General features: G+C 41.7%; 1 pseudogene; it reads left to right on the top strand.

Moving 5' to 3' along the window:
* The first annotated feature begins 4,873 nt into the window (after positions 1 to 4,873).
* On the top strand, positions 4,874 to 6,261 carry LOC111162719 (AP-2 complex subunit mu pseudogene; annotated as a pseudogene).
* Positions 6,262 to 17,871: the final 11,610 nt, after the last annotated feature.

Raw genomic sequence — 17,871 nt, forward strand, 5'->3', positions numbered from 1 at the left:
GCTATAAACTTCCCTCTCAGAACTGCTTTTGCTGCATCCCATAGGTTTTGGGTCATTATGTTTTCATTGTCATTTGTTTCTAGGTATTTTTTGATTTCCTCTTTGATTTCTTCAGTGATATTTTGGTTATTTAGTAGTGCATTGTTTAGCCTCCATGTGTTTGTACTTTTTACAGATTTTTTTCTTGTATTTGACATCTAGTCTCATAGCATTGTGGTCAGAAAAGATACTTGATACGATTTCAATTTTCTTAAATTTACTAAGGCTTGATTTGTGACCCAAGATAAGATCTGTCCTGGAGAATGTTCCATGAGCACTTGAGAAGGAAGTGTGTTCTGTTGTTTTTGGATGGAATGTCCTATAAATGTCAATTAAGCCCATCTTTTTTAATGTATCACTTAAAGCTTGTGTTTCCTTTTTTATTTTCATTTTGGATGATCTGTCCATTGGTGAAAGTGGGGTGTTAAAGTCCCCTACTATGATTGTGTTACTGTCGATTTCCCCTTTTATGGCTGTTAGCATTTGCCTTATGTATTGTGGTACTCCTATGTTGGGTGCATAAATATTTACACTGTTATATCTTCCTCTTGGATCAATCCCTTGATCATTATGTAGTGTCCTTCTTTGTCTCTTCTAATAGTCTTTATTTTAAAGTCTATTTTGTCTGATATGAGAATTGCTACTCCAGCTTTCTTTTGATTTCCATTTGCATGGAATATATTTTTCCATCCCCTCATTCTCAGTCTGTATGTGGCCCTAGGTCTGAAGTGGGTCTCTTATAGACAGTATATATATGGGTCTTTGCAAGGAGTTTGATATCCTGATCATACTCGTTCTTGTCTGTTGCCCTTCCCACCTCCCACTAACCCAGACCCATCCTCTGCCCTTCTTAGCCCCAGTCTGAGCCCAAGCAGGCTGACCCCTATGAGCCACATCATTCTAGTCTCCAACTGGGTTCAGCCAATGGGAGGCACTGACTGCAGAGAGGGGCTGGAGAGAGGTGGTCGGTGGGCAGGAGGGGAGAAATGTCAGGGCATTTCTTTCCCCACTAACAGTCTGCTGCAGACAGAGGCTCTGGCAGGACCTGCATCCTCCCAGGACAGGAGCTCTGGAGCGACAACCTTTCCCCCAGGACTTGGATGCCAGCATTCTAATCCTTTTGCCCCTTCAGCACTTGGGGTGGTGATGTTCTCTGCCTTTTCTTGTTCCTGGTGCTTCAAGAACCTCTATTGATTCCCTTTACTTTGCCTGCTCTCCCATAAGTGATTCCTTCATTAAAGTCCTTTTCAGGAGATAAAAGAAATTTTCACATATTGAGGTATGGTGAAGTCATGGCTAATACATGAGTTTACCCGAATTTTAACTGCTAACTAAAACAGCCTGTTTGTACCCTATCAAATGTACACTGTACATCTGCTTTAATTATTAAAGAAAAAGGCACATTGACTAGAAGTAAAGAATGTCCGGGCTTTCCTGGTGGCGCAGTGGTTGAGAGTCCGCCTGCCGATGCAGGGGACACAGGTTCGTGCCGCGGTCCGGGAAGATCCCACATGCCGCGGAGCGGCTGGTCCCGTGAGCCATGGCCACTGAGCCTGCGCGTCCAGAGCCTGTGCTCTGCAATGGGAGAGGCCACAACAGTGAGAGGCCCGTGTACCGCAAAAAAAAAAAAAAAAAAAAAAAGAATGTCCATGTTAAAAATAAAGATCAAATGCCTCCCTTCTTGGCCTGCCAGTGCTAGAACTCCTTTGATGATAAGACTCCCTTCCCAGGGGCCAAGGCCATACTGACTCGCTATGTATCTGTTTTTCTGAAACCTTGAATGAATGGATTCCTGACTTATTTGATGTTCTTGGTTCTGACAAGATATAAAACTGTGTTGAAATCCGTGATTCTCTGGAGCAGTTCTCTGTAGCGGTTATCTGAGAAGCTGTCTTCCAGGCTATAGTCCTCAGTTTGGCTCATATAAAACTCTTTTCTATTCCTATTATAGATTTTTTTTATTGATTGTTTTCATCAACACAGGAGATGGAATTCTGGCTGGTTTTCTTTGTTTGTTTGTTTTTGCCAGAACCCTGATTGATTGACTTCTTCTTCTCTTCTTTTTTTAAATACTTATATTGGAGTAGAGTTGATTTACAATGTTGTGTTAATTTCTGCTGTACAGCAAAGTGTATCAGTTATACATATACATATATCCACTCTTTTTTAGACTTTTTTCCCATATAGGCCATTACAGAGTATTGAGTAGAGTTCCCTGTGCTGTACAGTAGGTCCTTATTAGTTATCTATTTTATATACAGTAGTGTGTATATGTCAATCCCAATCTCCCAGTTTATCCCTTCCCCCTGCTTTACTTCTTAAGTGATTAAAAAAAATAGTGCATTACTTTCTTTTGCTAGCAAACATGAACTGATCTGTAATGGCTATGCACTACTGCAACACAGATAAATGGTATTATAATTTAACCATTCCTTTTCACTACTGGCTCCAACAGAAAGCAGATGGCACTGTTAAATAGGAATAATTCAAATTAGAATAATTTATTTATAAAGACACTAATTACAAAGGAGTGAGCAGGGTGGAGAGGAGCTACAAGGCAGTGTCATAACCTGAGGGTAGCATTGTAGAGCTCTTAGGTCCCCCGGTCCAGAGGGATGAGAGGAGGAAGCAGGTCTCAGAAATCAAAAAGAAAGTCAGATAGAGGAGACCATCAGCTGTAACTTTTATTTGAGGGACCAGCCCAAGGTAACCTCATAGGCACCGGGAGAATAAATACTTTCTCCCTCCAGTCTCCTACCAGGGCACCCCATTGCCTGGACTTATCTGGTAGCCAGAGGGTGCGGGCTTCCTGTAAATACAGTTCAACAACCTCCCAGGGCAGAGAAAAGTGGAGAGTGACTCCTGGGGTCCAGGGACAAACTCCAGCACTTCAGTAATGTGAGGACTGTTGCCATAGCTCTCTCTTAGGAAAGCTTTTCTACAAAATACAGCCTGAGACAAGGATTGAAGAGCCGACAGTTTATTTGGGGCATGTAAGCCCAGGATGGTAAAGGTGAAGAAATAGGGGGAAGGAAGCAAGAAAAAATGGGAAACAAAGTGATGCGATGTGCTGCCATGCTGGCCACTGTTTACAATGAACTACAAACAGACTGCAGCCTCTGGGCAGGGATGTTGGCTCAGCACCTGGAACTTCTCCAGAAAATTTTCAGGAAGAAATCAAATCTTAGAGCAATCCACAGGGACGAAAGGAAAGGGAATTTGCCCCATTCCATACTATATCCTACATCTCATCAGTCAAGGTTCAACTCACAGGGAGTAGGCTTTCCTACACTCTGAGTTATATCATCCAACCCCTTAGTGGCTGCTCAGAAAATCAGACCCCATGCCCCACGGTGTGACATTTCATCCAGGCTAGGAGCAGAAGGATGACTCAGCATGATTAGGGCTCAGTCAGGGTGAGGAGTGCAGCCTTGGGGATTCCACTTGGACTCCAGCTACCTAAGGAGGCTAGACAAAGGCTCTGGCAAAGGTGGCAGCATCACGGTCTGGGAGGCAGGGGATACTTTCGAAAACAAGAGGGCAGGTGAGAAGGTACACAGGGTCTGTAGCCACAACAACCTCAGATCCAGAACTGCAGGAAGAGGGTGCCAGGCAAATCACACAGTCTTACAGCATCTACACTGCCTTCAAACTACGGACTGTAATATCACCTTAATTTTTAATCTGCTTAGGTGCAAAGTCAGTCCTCTTAAACGTCTCTGGATTTTTCTTTTTCTGAAGATAGTGGACCAATCCTGGAAGTCCAGAAGATTTTGATTCCACTGATCTCCCCAAGTCCAAACTGACCTTATCTTATTTCTCACCTACTTGTGATGATCTGGAAATTGCTGTTAATGGGTCTTAGCACATCCAAAGAGTGATTTCAAAAAAACACAAATAACTTCAGGTAAAAAAAAAAAAAAAAAAAAATCCAAAATACCTAATAATCATTTACTCAAGCTTAACAAAAATCATTTTTTCAATAATGACCACTGTTCTCTTCAGAGCTTCTCAAATAATTAGTTGGAAAGAAGAATTCATTCTTCTTTATGAATTTTTTTTTCATTTAATCATTCATTCATTTTTTTCATTTAATCATTCATTCATTATGCTGGCTAATAGCTTAGACATTATATTTTGAAAATAACTCTGTGTTAGCAATTGAGTTGGCTAGATGTTCTCCACAAAATAACAGAGAAGTATTTTAAATCTGAAAAGTAAATGATTCTAAGTAACTATTTTTTTCTATATTTCCTTAGCATTGTTTAAAATATAAGAGCATGTATGTTTGCATGTATATGTTTATAAAATCCTGTTTATTAATGTTTTCTAACTTCAAGGACAAATACAAAAAAACATATTGTGGTAAGATAAAATGGTCTCTATGATACCATTCTTTGTAATTTGTTGAGACCTTCTTCATGACCCAGTATGTAGTAACTTTTCTTAAATGCACTATGTATATATGAAAATAATCCATGTGTATATTTTCTATTTGAGAATATATATGAACAATCTCCTAAGGAAGGAGACAAAAGCAAAAATAAACAAATGGGAGCTAATTAAAAGCTTTTGCACGGCAAAGGAAATCATTGACAAAATGAATAGACAACCGAATGAATTGGAGAAAATATTTGCAAATGATCTGACCACTAAGGAGTTAATATTCAAAATGTATAAACAGCTCATACAACTCAATATCAAAAATACCCCCCAAACAACCCAATTAAAAATGGGCAGAAGACCTGAATAGAGACTGCAGTGAAAGCCGAGACAGCGGGCATGGGAGCAGGGGGCAGGCGGACATCTTGGGATCCGAAGAGTGGCCAGGCCGGCTGAGCAGGGGGCCGCAGACACCAGGTCTGTTCTCAGAGAGATGGGCCGCGGAGACTGAGCTGCTGCCATGACTGGAGGCTTATTCATCTATAATCACAAGGGTGAGGTGCTCATCACCCACGTCTACCAAGATGACATTGGGAGGAACGCAGCGGTTGCCTTTCGGGTCAATGTTATCAATGCTGGGCAGCGGGTACGCAGCCCCATCACCAACATTGCTCGCACCAGTTTCTTTCATGTTAAGTGGTCCAACATCTGGCTGGCAACTGTCACCAAGCAGAATGTCAGTGCTGCCATGGTCTTCGAATTCCTCTGTAAGATGTGTGACATAATGGCTGCCTACTTTGGCAAGATCAGCAAAGAGAACATCAAGAACAATTTTGTGTGCATATATCAGCTTCTGGATGAGATCCTAGACTTTGGCTATCCAGAGAACTCAGAGACAGGCACGCTGAAAACCTTCATCACCCAGCAGGGCATCAAGAGCCAGCATCAGACAAAAAAGAGCAGTCTCAGATCACACTGGGCAGATTGTCTGGTGGTGGGAGGGCATCAAGTATAGCCAGAACGAGCTCTTCCTGGATGTGCCGGAGAGCGTGAACCTCCTCATGTTCCCACAGGGCCAGGTGCTGAGTGCCCATGTGTCAGGCCGGGTGGTGATGAAGAGCTACCCGAGTGGCATGCCCGAGTGCAAGTTTGGGATGAATGACAAGACTGTCATTGAGAAGCAGGGCAAAGGCACAGCTGATGAAACAAGCAAGAGCGGGAAGCAATCAATTGCCATTGACGACAGCACCTTCCACCAGTGTGTGCGACTCAGCAAGTTTGACTCGGAGCGCAGCATCAGCTTCATCCCACCAGACGGAGAATTTGAGCTCATGAGGTATAGCACCACCAAGGACATCATCCTTCCTTTCTGAGTGATCCTGCTAGTTCAGGAAGTGGGACGCACAAAGCTGGAGGTCAAGGTGGTCATTAAGTCCAACTTCAAGCCCTCACTACTGGCTCAGAAGATTAAGGTGAGGATCCCAACCCCATTGAACACCAGTGGGGTGCAGGTGATCTGTATGAAGGGGAAGGCCAAGTACAAGGCCAGTGAGAACGCCATCATGTGGAAGATCAAGTGCATGGCAGTCATGAAGAAATAGCAGATCAGTGCTAAGATTGAGCTTCTGTCCACCAACAACAAGAAGAGATGGGCTCAACCCCCCATTTCAATGAAATTTGAGGTGCCATTCGTGCCTTCTGGCCTCAAGGTGCGCTACTTGAAGGTGTCTGAACCGAAGCTGGACTACAGCGACCATGATGTCATCAAATGGGTGCGCTACATTGGCCACAGTGGCATTTATGAGACCCACTGCCAGCTGCCTAGTGGCAGCTAGCCTGCCTCCCCACCACCCCCATTCCACAGGTCTGGGTGCCCTCTACCACCACACATCAGTGTCTCCTCCCTTTTGCTTTGCTGCCTTCCATTTGCACCAGCCCAAGTCTAGGTCTGGACCAACCACACTGCAAGCGGGGCTCCCTGGGCAGGGCGGTTTCTGAGGCTCCTGTTCCTCCATGCATCTGCCTGCCCTAGCCCAATGCCAGGCTCTGAGTTCTGCGACCAAAGCCAGGTGGGCCCCATCTGCTCCCCTCCCCTGTGGCCACATCTCTCTGGAGTGGGAGGATTGGGTGCCCCTCACCTTAGAGCTCCCCCAAAGGCCAGAAATGGATCCCCAGCCCTCAGTTCCTACTCTGCTTTGGGATAGGGTGAGCTTCATTTTGTACATGTGTGACTTCATCCAGTTATAAACCTAATAAACTCTGTAGAATGGGAAAAAAACAACAACACCTGAATAGACAGGTCTTCTTTTCCAAAGAAGACATACAGATGGCCAACAGGCACATGAAAAGATGCTTAACATCGCTAATCATCAGGGAAATGCAAATCAAAACCACAATGGGATATCACCTCACACCTGTCAGAATGTCATCATCAAAAAGATCACAAATAACAAATGTTGGCGAGGATGTGTACACTGTTGGTGGGAATGCAAATTGGTTCAGCTACTGTGGAAAACAGTACAGATGTTCCTCAAAAAACTAAAAATAGAATTATATGCTACAGCGATTCTACTTCTGGGTATATATTCAACAAAAGCAAAAACACTAGTTTGAAAAGATACATGCACCCTAATGTTCATAGCAGCATTATTTACAATAGCCAAGATATGGTAGCAATCTAAGTGTCAGTCAACAGATGAGAGGATAGAGAAGAAGTGGTATATATACACAGTGGAATACTACTCAGCCATAAAAAAGAATGAAATTTTGCAATTTACAACATGGATAGACCTGGACGGTACTATTCTTAGTGAAATAAGTCAGACAGAGAAAGACAAATACTGTATGTTATCACATATATGTGGAATCTAAAAAATAAAACAAACTAATGAATATAACGAAACAGAAAAAAAAAATCTCCTTGTATTATCTAGTAGTATATATTAAGATCCCATACTAGAGAATTAGAATTTGCACATACCACTTAGCAGTATCCATTTCAAAACATATCTGAATAACAAAGCTTTTTATATTTGACATTTCCCCTCAGTTTTCAAAGCTATTCTTTCCCAATAATTTTCATCAGAACTTAAGAACACTTGGGAGCTGCTCTACCAAATGTTAAAACATATTGTCATGCTACGATAATTAAAACACTGTGTTATTGCACAAAAATAAATTAATCAATGGGACAGAGTAGGAAACACTGAACAGAATCCCGCTATAAAAATTTAGTTTGATAATGGTAGCTGATAAGATAAATAAGAGTATGATTCAATATAAGCACCTAAGATAACTGTGTAGTTATCTAGAAAAATTAAATTAAAAGCTTATCCCTATTACACACTACAATCAAAAAGAAAAATTACAAATGAATTTTAAAAGTACTAAATATAAAACACAAAAAAATCCCATAAATATCCACTGTGCTGGTTATTCTTTATTCTCTCGCCTTTCACTGCCCTATTCTGTGCCCGCAGGGGACAGCTCTCTGGTTTCAAGTTGGGTTTACCCAACTGACAGCACCAGCAAGACAGCAGCCTGTGGAATGACAGACAGATTGGAGTATTTTTGATCTTTGACTTGCTGTTTCTATTCCAGGTTCTGGCAGAGGTTGCCTCCGTCTGTCAGCAGCTCTGATGAGGCTTCCCTCTCTCCTCTGGCTCCAGCCCACAATGGACCAATAGTTCTGTTTCCTTTTCCCTGTTCCTCAGGCTCAAGGGGGTAATGACTTCCCATTGTTACTGGTCTCTGGTTGCCTATAAGTCTGCATCAATTCTGATGTGTGGGAGTTTTTCCCATATCACCAAGCAATTCTGCCATGCCAGCTGGGTATACTAAAATTCAACTCAGTTCTGACACTATCTACCCATAGATCCTACAAGTTAAGGGGTCAGCCCAACAAGATTGCTCCCCTAACCCCAACTTCAGACATCAGTTGCAATCCCAGGTTATTACCTGTGTTTCTGGTCAACTGGCTATAGACTGGCGATTCCAATGACCCCTTCCTTGGGTTGGATTAATTTGTTGGAGCAGCTCAGAGAACTCAGAGGAACATTTTACTTATTAGATTACTAGTTTATTATAAAAGGGTATATAACTCAGGAAGAGGCAGATGGAAGAGATGCATAGGACAAGGTATGGGGAAAGGGTGAGGAGCCTCCATACTTTCTCTTGCCTCTCTCCTTGAATCTTCACACATTCACCAACGTGGAAACTCTCTGAACTCCTTTCTTTTGGGTTTTTATGGAGGTTTCATTACATAGGTATGATTAATTAAATCCTTGGCCATTGGTGATTGAATTCAATTTCTAGCCCCTTTCCTCTTCCAGGGATGAGGACTGAAAATTTTCCAAACCTCTAACCACGTGATTGGCTCCCCTGGCATCAGCCCCCATCCTAGGTTACCAAGGGGCTTTCCAAAAGTCACCATTAACCTAACAAAAGACAACTCTGTGACTCTCCCCACTTAGGAAACTCCAAGGATTTTAGGAGCTCTGTAACAGAAATGGAGACTAAGACCAACTATATATTTCTTACTAGAAATCCCAATATCACAGTGCCTCAACATTTTTGTTGGTCCCTCAGCCCTGCCCACATCTCTGTAAATAATCACTTTATTATATATTTTTTAAAAATCCAAACTAAGTATGCTTTTTGTTTCCCCTCGGAACTCTGAATGATGTATCCACCTATATATTCTTCATTTGGCACAAAAAAGGTATCTTTAAACAAATAAACAGAAAGACAACAAAAAAATAGGAGAACATAAAAGGAAATTTTTATAAATTAAGGAATATTTGCAATTTTTTGGATTTTTTCTAGTCTATGTTTGAGACTAAAAAGTATGATGATATTCAGTGTTGCTGAGTATGGTAAACAATACCTCTTTGTTGCTGATTTGTACCATAAATTAGCACAATCTTTCTGCCAGATAGTACGTTAAGGCTCAGTATAATTTTAGAAGTAGAAGAGTAAGAATTAAAGAATTTACTCTAATGATACAATAAAAACTTGCACAAAAATTTGTGAGGCATTCTTTACTTTGAAGTATTGAAAATGTAAGAAATTTGTTAAACGAACTAAAGTCTATCCATATTTAAAACACTATACTGTCAATAAAAATCATCTTCCAGAAAAATACTGAGTGAAGTGGAAAAATGCTCACTAAATTTAAGGAGGGAAAGCAAGTTACAAAAGGTATATAAAATTCCCAACTTTATTTTCAGTGGGCATATCTCCATGTCAATAAGTTTTTGTTTAGGACGTGATTCTAATGGCAGTATTGTACTTCATAATATGGATATGCCAAAACTTATTGTACGCCGAGAAGAATCAAAGGTTAAGTTTAAAAATGTCAAAAGAGGAGAGGGATCAAGATGGTGGAGTAAGAAGACATGGAGCTCACCTCCCACCATAAACATATCAAAGATATATCTGCATGAGGAACAATTCTCATGGAAAACTAACTGGAAACTGGCAGAACTCCTACACAACCAAGGCTGCAAGAAAGATTCCCCCATATATACTGGGACCCCCAGTTCCAGCTGAGTAAATAAATGCATACCTATCGATAATTACTTTAAATGTCAATGAACTAAATGTTCCAATCTATAGACATAGGATGGCTGACTGGATAAAAAAACAAGATACTCCAATATGCTGCCTATGAGAGACTCACTTCAGGGTAAAAGACACACACAGACTGAAAGTGAGGGGATGGAAAAAGATATTTCATGCAAATGGAAACAAAAAGAAAGCAGGAGTAGCAATACTTGTATCAGACAAAATCGACTTTAAAAGGAAAGCTATAACAAAAGACAAAGAAGGGCATTACATAATAAAAGTGATCAATACAAGAAGAGGGTATTACACTCATTGACATACATGCACCCAGTATAGGAGCAAAACAAATACTAACAGACATAAAGGGAGAAATTGACAGGAATACAATTATAATAGGAGACTTTAGTACTCCTCTGATATCAATGGACAGCTTTCCCAGACAGAAAATCAATAAGGCAACAGAGATCCTAAATGACACAATAGAATAGTTGGACTGAGTTGATAGCTATAGGATAGTACATCTGAAAAACAAAAAAAGCAGAATACACACTCTTTTCAAGCATGCATGGAACATTTTCTAGGATTGACCACATACTAGTATACCAAACAAGCCTCAACAAATTTAAGAGGATAGAAATTATTTCAAGCATCTTTTCTGACCACAATGGTGTGAAACTAGAAATCAGCCACAGAAAGAAAAACAGGGGAAAACATATGATCACAAGGAGACTAAATAACATGCTGCTAAAAAACCAGTGGGTCAACGATGAAATCAAAGAGGAAATCAGACAATACCTCAAGACAAACAACAATGAAAGCACAACCTTACAAAATCTATGGGATGCAGCAAAAGCAGTTCTAAGAGGGAAGTTCATAGTGATACAGGCCTTCCTCAAGAAAAAAGAAAAATCTCAAATAAACAACCTAACCTGTCACCTAAAAGAAATAGAAAAAGAAGAACAAACAAAGCCCAAAATCAGCAGAAGGAAAGAAATAATAAGGTGAGGAAATAAATAAAATACAGATTAAAAAAATAGAAAATATCAATGAAACCAAGAGCTTCTTTTTGAAAAGATAAACAAAATTGATAAACTTTCAGTCAGATTCATCAAGAAAAAAAGAGAGCCCAAATCAGTAAAATCAGAAATGAAAAAGGAGAAGCTAGAACCAACATCACAGGAATACAAAGGATCACAAGAGATTACTATGAGCAAGTATTTGCCAATAAAATGAACAACCAGGAAGAAATGGACAAATTTCTAGAAAAAATACAGCCTACCAAGAAGGAGTCAAGAAGAAACAGATAATTTGAACAGACTGATCATTAGAAGCTAAATCAAAACTGTAATAAGAAAAACTCCCAGCAAACAAAAGTTCAGGACCAGACGGCTTCACAGGAGAATTCTACCAAACATATAAAGAAGAGCTTATACTATCCTTCTCAAACTGTTCAAAAAAATTGAAGAGGAAGGAACACTCCCAAATTCATTTCACAAGGCCATTACCCTGAAACTAAAACCAGACAAGGACATCACAAAAAAAGAAAATTACAGGCCAATATCTTTAATGAATATAGATGCAAAAATCCTCAACAAAATATTAGCAAACCAAATCCAACAATAGATAAAAAGGATCATACACCATGATCAAGGTGGATTTATTCCAGAGTCACAAGGATGGTTCAGCACAGGCAAAAGTGTTTTACTCAATCAATGAACATGTCCCATCTCTATTCTATTGGATTATTCTGAAGAAATCAGCATTTTTAGGACCAAAAATCCTAAGAGGTTATGAGCTATAAAATGCAATAAGCACAGATCACTTTTATTTCTAAAAGCCTAGTTTTCAGTGCATTGCAAATTATTTTCCAATTTGAACTGTAGACGCAGCCCAGAACTTCATTTAAGCTCAGAGTTTATTAGTGGGGGAGATCAAATGAGCTGTCTTGGCTGAACGGCAGGCCAGGAAAGCATGTCTCCTTTCCTCACTTCCCCTGGTGGATTTGACTGGATGGGACAGCCACCATCATGTCCCTCTGTGAAATGCTACACTGAGGTTGCCAAGCACATACATACCATTCTCCTGAAACACTACTCTTCGAAAGGGTGGAATTTCCTTGTGCTCTTGTTTCATCTCCCCAAGCCTAGTATTCTCAAATTCTCCAAGCAACACTCAAAGTCTTGGAGAACTCAGTGTGGCTTTAATTTTCAGTTGCTATCAAATGGGATACAATTAATTTCTTGTGGAACTGATTTTTTTTTAATTTGCCAGGAATTTCTAAATAGGCTCTTTCGGTGCTAAGTCTATGAATAAACTTTATTCTTGGGGCAAGGAAGAAATATCTCTTAAAAAATAAAAAACCTCTAAGGATTGTAACTGCATGGCAAAAAAACAGAGTAATTAGGAAAGTAGACTTTGAAAGCAAGCAAATATAGACAGACGGGGGTTTGAGTACTAACTTTGTAACTTTCTAATCTGGTCATTTTGGTCAGTTTGCTTAACCCCTCTATGCTTCAGTTTCCTCACCTGTAAAATGGGGATAATTATAGTACTGATCACAGGTGTTTTGAAGATTAAATGAGATGAAGATATGGGGTGACCAACAGGCCTGGTTTTTGCCCAGGCCTGAGGGGTTTCTTGGGACACAAGACTTTCAGTGCTAAAGCTGAGATATTCGCAGACTAGGATGGCTGGTCACCCTATAAGAGGTCAGGTACTTATATAATGCCTGGTATCCATAAATGATAGCCATTATTTTATGTATTACAGATATCTTTAAGCATATTCCCATGGACATGTTTTCTACATAGGTTAATTAGACACATCTCGACTTTATGCTTTATAAAAAGACTAAAACATATAACAAGAAAAATGCTTCATTAGTAGATCAGCACCACTGTCCATTTTTAAGGTCTACTTGGTTATTTCTAAAATTCTACAAGTCTATGTTTTTGCTTACTGACTTCAAGTCTTGAAAAACCTCACATTGCTCTGTGAAGTAGTATGTAAGTACACATTTCTTCAAAAGTGCACTGTGGCAAGATAAGAAGCTTTGTCACAATAAGAAATGACTTGTAGAATAATCTTTTTAGTACAACGAATAAAAAGTCATTTAGGGGACATCAAGCTTTTGGATACAATATTTCCATGTGAAATATTTCTACTTAAGACGGCCTACTGAGCATATTTCTTTATCAGTCCTCTCCTACCTGTCAGTCCTATTTAATAACATAAATTTCTCTTTTGTCCTTATTCTCAGGCATTGCAGAGACTAGGAGGGAGCTTATCAGGTGACCTCAGATCCTGGCAAACTCGTGGCTGACCAAAAGCTCTTGGGATCACATTGACAAATCAGGGGAAAGGGATGCAGAGCCATTGTTTTCTAAGTTTGTCTGGTTTTAAGAGTCACCTGGGGCTCTTATCAAACACAGATTTCTGGGTTCCTCCAATAGAGATACTGATTCAGAGAGGGGGTGGAGAGCCCTCGAACCTGTAATTGATTGGTGTCCCCTGAGACGCTTATGATGGGGCAAGTTTGGAAATGGTTCTCAACCAGGGATTGTCATTATGCCTGGGGGTCTCCAAGCACTTAATGCCATGGAACCAAGGATGATAAACATCCCACAGTGCTTGAGCCAACACAAGACACAAAACAAACCCTGGAAACAGGACAACCACTGTATAGAATTTTAAATGGAACTCTACACTTCATTTAGACACTCCATTAACGTTTGTTAATTTAACAAAATTATCAGTATCCCAAGGAGCTAGACTAAGTATAGGCTGACCTACAGATGATAACATCTCCCCCTTGAGGGATAAGGGAGAATTACTTTCATACGAGCAATTATTTTTAAACAGATTTATTCCTGTTCTTATTTTCTTCAAAGATTATATAATGCTATGTTTTATATGTAACACCAGGAGAAAGAGTACTATTCCTTTCAGAAGGGACATTCTGAAAGAAAAGAAATAACCATGTGTAAAAAGATATTCTTTAACAAGTCTTGTTCATCGTTTCCTTCCTACTTACTGCTCATCAACATGGCATGCATAATGCTTGTCCTCCTATTTACCTTTTTATTCTTTCTGCAGTGGTTCTCAAGTATAGTTCTCTATACCTGGAAGGTTTAATTTTCCTAGGGTTCTGTCTTCTCCTATTTTAAGTTTTCTTCTTGTATTTTCTTCTCCCCCAAGTGCCTTTATTTCCCGTGCTTACTTTCTGTCCATCTACTTCTCTTTCTTTCATTTTCTCTCTAGCATTTAGTCCCTCCTGCCTTATGATCTAGAACCTTTAGTGCCTGTATCATTCCTTGGATGTTACAGGCCAGCTGCCTGATGTGGGATGACCAGCTGTCCCAGTTTGCCCTGTACTAAGACCCCTCTGTCCCAGGGCAACCAGGATGGCTGATCACTCCACTTAACCAGTAACCTGGGGAAATAATACACTGACACCAGGTGGAGGGAGGAGTAACTCTGTTATTGGTAGTACCCTGCTGGGTGGCTGTAGTTTTTTAATTAGTGATTGTTGGAAGAGCATGCAAATGCAAATAAACCAAATAGAGGTCAGAACCAATTATTAGCAAGAGTTTCTCTGGTCCTTTCTGTGAAGGACCAGAGAAACCAAGTATGTGACTAAAAGAGACTTGGAAGATCAGTGTGAGAGACTGAGTTGGTCATTAGAGCTGAAGGCTGTGAAGCTGATGTGTAGCCCTGCCTGTGGAGAAAAGAGGATAGTTTTGGCACTGAGATGTTTGAGCCGAGTAAAAACCACTGATGACGTAGTCTATTCCAGAGTAACCGACAAATCAGGAGGACGCATTGAAGAGGCAGAAATGGCTCTTCCTGCTTCTGGGAAGCATTGTGGAGGCTGAGTCTTACCAGTCTGAGTTGCAGGATCAGAGACTTCTCACCGGCGAGCTGAGTAGGCGTTCTCTCGGGGGCTCAGTGGAGCCCCGAACAGCCTTCTGTGGCTTTCTCCAGTGTTCTGGCTCAGAGCGCATTAGAGTAGTTAGGGGCTAAAATGTCTGACCGAAAACAAGCTTCACCACCCCCGTCGTTCTACCATGAAAAGGACCATTCCTCTTTTACCTTCAGATTGTCTTTGTATGTGCCAATATCCTTAGTCAAAGGCCATACTAAAATATAACTCAGCCCCACTGTGATGCTAACTGATGACCCAGGGTTTGTTTTATTTTTAGGAGCCATAGGAAGAGCAGCTCTGTCACCTCTTCACTTCCCTTGTGAGAGAGGATTCCTGCTTCCAGGCGCACACGATGCCTATCTGACAAATTAGACAATTTTGAATACATGACTTATTCTTCCGTAATTAATTCATTCTAGCGGAAAGCACAGAACTCTGAGATTCTTAACAGACGAAGGGAGTGAAATCCAAGACTCTCAAGTACTTCTGGGGGAAGTCTGACTCAACCATTGTTCCTTGTTTTCATTCAGCAAACCGTTTATTGAGCATTTAGTACATACTGAGCACTCTGCTTGGTGTTGTAGATAAAACAATGAAAATAGTGTAATTCTTGACCTCAAGGCACGGACGCTATGGTTTTTAGAAAGTTACATACATGTGAATAATAAAGGTGACAGGTGCTAGAGTCAAAGCATATTCACGTTACAAGGTAAGGGTGTAGTCCGTTCTCCCTGGGCTGTGGTCCCTGTAGAGATCTAGCCTACCAGCCCTGGAGGAGAAGGTCTGTGACTGTGATTGATTTATTCATCATTGATCTCTACTGCCTCACACTTAGTAGGTGCTCAGTAAATAGTTTTTCAATGAGCAAAAGATGGTGTTGCCATAAAGCATGGTGGATGTGCACAGAAACGATGCAAGTAGTTCAGCCAAAGGGTCTAGGTACTGCATGATCGGGCCCTGCCTCCCTCTCCAGCTGCCATCTCCCATGCTCTGCTCCCCTTCCGTCATGCTGAGCAGTTAAGGCTTTATCCTGAAAGCAATGGGGAGGGGGGGCCCAGAGCGTAGTTTTATGTCGGGCTCTGACATGGTCAGCTTTGTGTTTTAGAAAGATAATTCTGGCTGCAGTGTGAAGGATGGATTAGAGGGGGAAACTCTGGAGTAGGGAAGATCATTCAGATTAGCAGTCATTCAGTTGGGAGAATGCACACAAGAATCGCCCGGTAACTGTCCAGGGCCCACCCCAGACCATTTGAACCAGAATCTCTGGAGATGGAATCCAGATATCAGTAGTTATAAATTGTCCCAGGTGATTCCGGTGAGACATGAAGTTGAGTAGCATAAGATGGTTGCAGAATGGAAAAAGGGGGCATAGATACTCGGGCTATTAAAGGTAGAGGAACGCCACCACTAAGTAACAGAGCAGGGGCCATGAAGACAGGGAGGAACTGAATTACTCACAGGCTCTGGCTGGAGTCATTGACATGGGAAGTAAGGTGACTGACCTTTCTAATTTCTCTGGAGTATCATGCTTTCAGTACGGATGCTCCGTCATCCCAGGGCAGTTGATCACCCTACAGGAAGGATAGTGAAAACTTTTACCAAAATAAGTAATAGGCATCAGAGTGTGGTTGGGAGAAAGATGATTAATTTTAAACATGGGTGACAGCTGCTAAGTATTGGTGACTAAGGCTGTCCTAAAGCTCACAGCTGAGGATCAAATGAGCTAAATACCCTACATTCTAAATTCCTAGAATCACAGCTGTTAGAGCCATACATCCTCAGCAGGGCTTGCTAAGAGAAACCAGGAAGCAGAACAAGCACCACCACATCCCACCCTAATATAAGATGAGGCTGAAAGGGAGAAGGCTGTTGCCTTTTGTAGAAGTATGTTACTCATGTGGAACTACTTATTTTCCAGAACAGGGCAGGGTGGCTCTGGGCTACCTCTCATCCTCAGAGCCAGAGGGAGGAGCTGACAAGAGAACTGCTCACAGGTGTGTGGGTCTCCACCTGTGCCGGTCCCTGTCTGGACAGTTAGAGGGCACAGGCTCACTGTGCAGCCCCCGTGCTACCAGGGTAGAGGAAATGCACATGGGGGAGAGATGCTATGGTGTGGGACTGCTGGGTGAAGCAGGTTCACCTGAAGCAGGTTTGAGTATCCCCACTGAAACCCCAAGCAGTTTGGAAGATGGATCCCACATGTGCCTGAAGACGCAGGAGTTGGCTGTGGTGAGTAGATCATATTTGGAACATTGTCCTTACCTGGGAAAGCCACAGCAAAGAGGAATGGGATATATGGCTGCCAGCTCAGGGGCTGGGCCTGAAGCTGAGAATGAAGCTCTCTCGTGAGGGACCCCTAACACCCAGAGCTGCTGCTTGGGAGCAAATTCCTTGTCAGATGAATTTGTCAGCCTCCATCTGCCCACACTGAGCACAAGGACAGTAAGCTGGGTCCCGCAAGTCCCCTCTCCCTTCCTTAACCCTCCTTCCTGAGCTCTATCAGAGGGGTATGTGATGGAAAGACATGGGCAGGTCTGTGTGGGCCAGACCGCATCCACAGCCCTGTTCTGCTGCGGGGTCAGGAGAGGAGATGGGAGAGAAGAGAGACAGTGATTGGGGATGAAACTAGAGCTTTGAGACACTGAATCTTGGGGGTAAGAAGTCATTGTTTTAACAGCTGGAAGTAACAGTTCTAAGAACTGAGAGGGCCAGAAAGTTAGAGCAATGGGCTGAAATCACTAAGGAAGCCCACTTTCCATGGGAAAGGGGATTTTGACGCAGCAGTCACTGCCATGTGAGCAACCCGGAGGAGGGACCCAGGTAGTAAGAAACCGAAGCCTTCTGCCAACAGTGAAGTGGGCCCTTCTCAGATGACTGCGGCCCCATGGGAAATCCTGAGACAGAACCTAAGGCACTCCTGCATTCCCAGCCTCCAGAAATGTGAGATAATAAATGTTGTT

Source organism: Delphinapterus leucas, chromosome 3, assembly GCF_059928025.1.
Source record: "Delphinapterus leucas isolate spDelLeu-1000000601 "Yukka" chromosome 3, BTC_Dleu_Yukka2, whole genome shotgun sequence".
In the NCBI taxonomy this organism is placed as follows: Eukaryota; Metazoa; Chordata; class Mammalia; order Artiodactyla; family Monodontidae; genus Delphinapterus; species Delphinapterus leucas.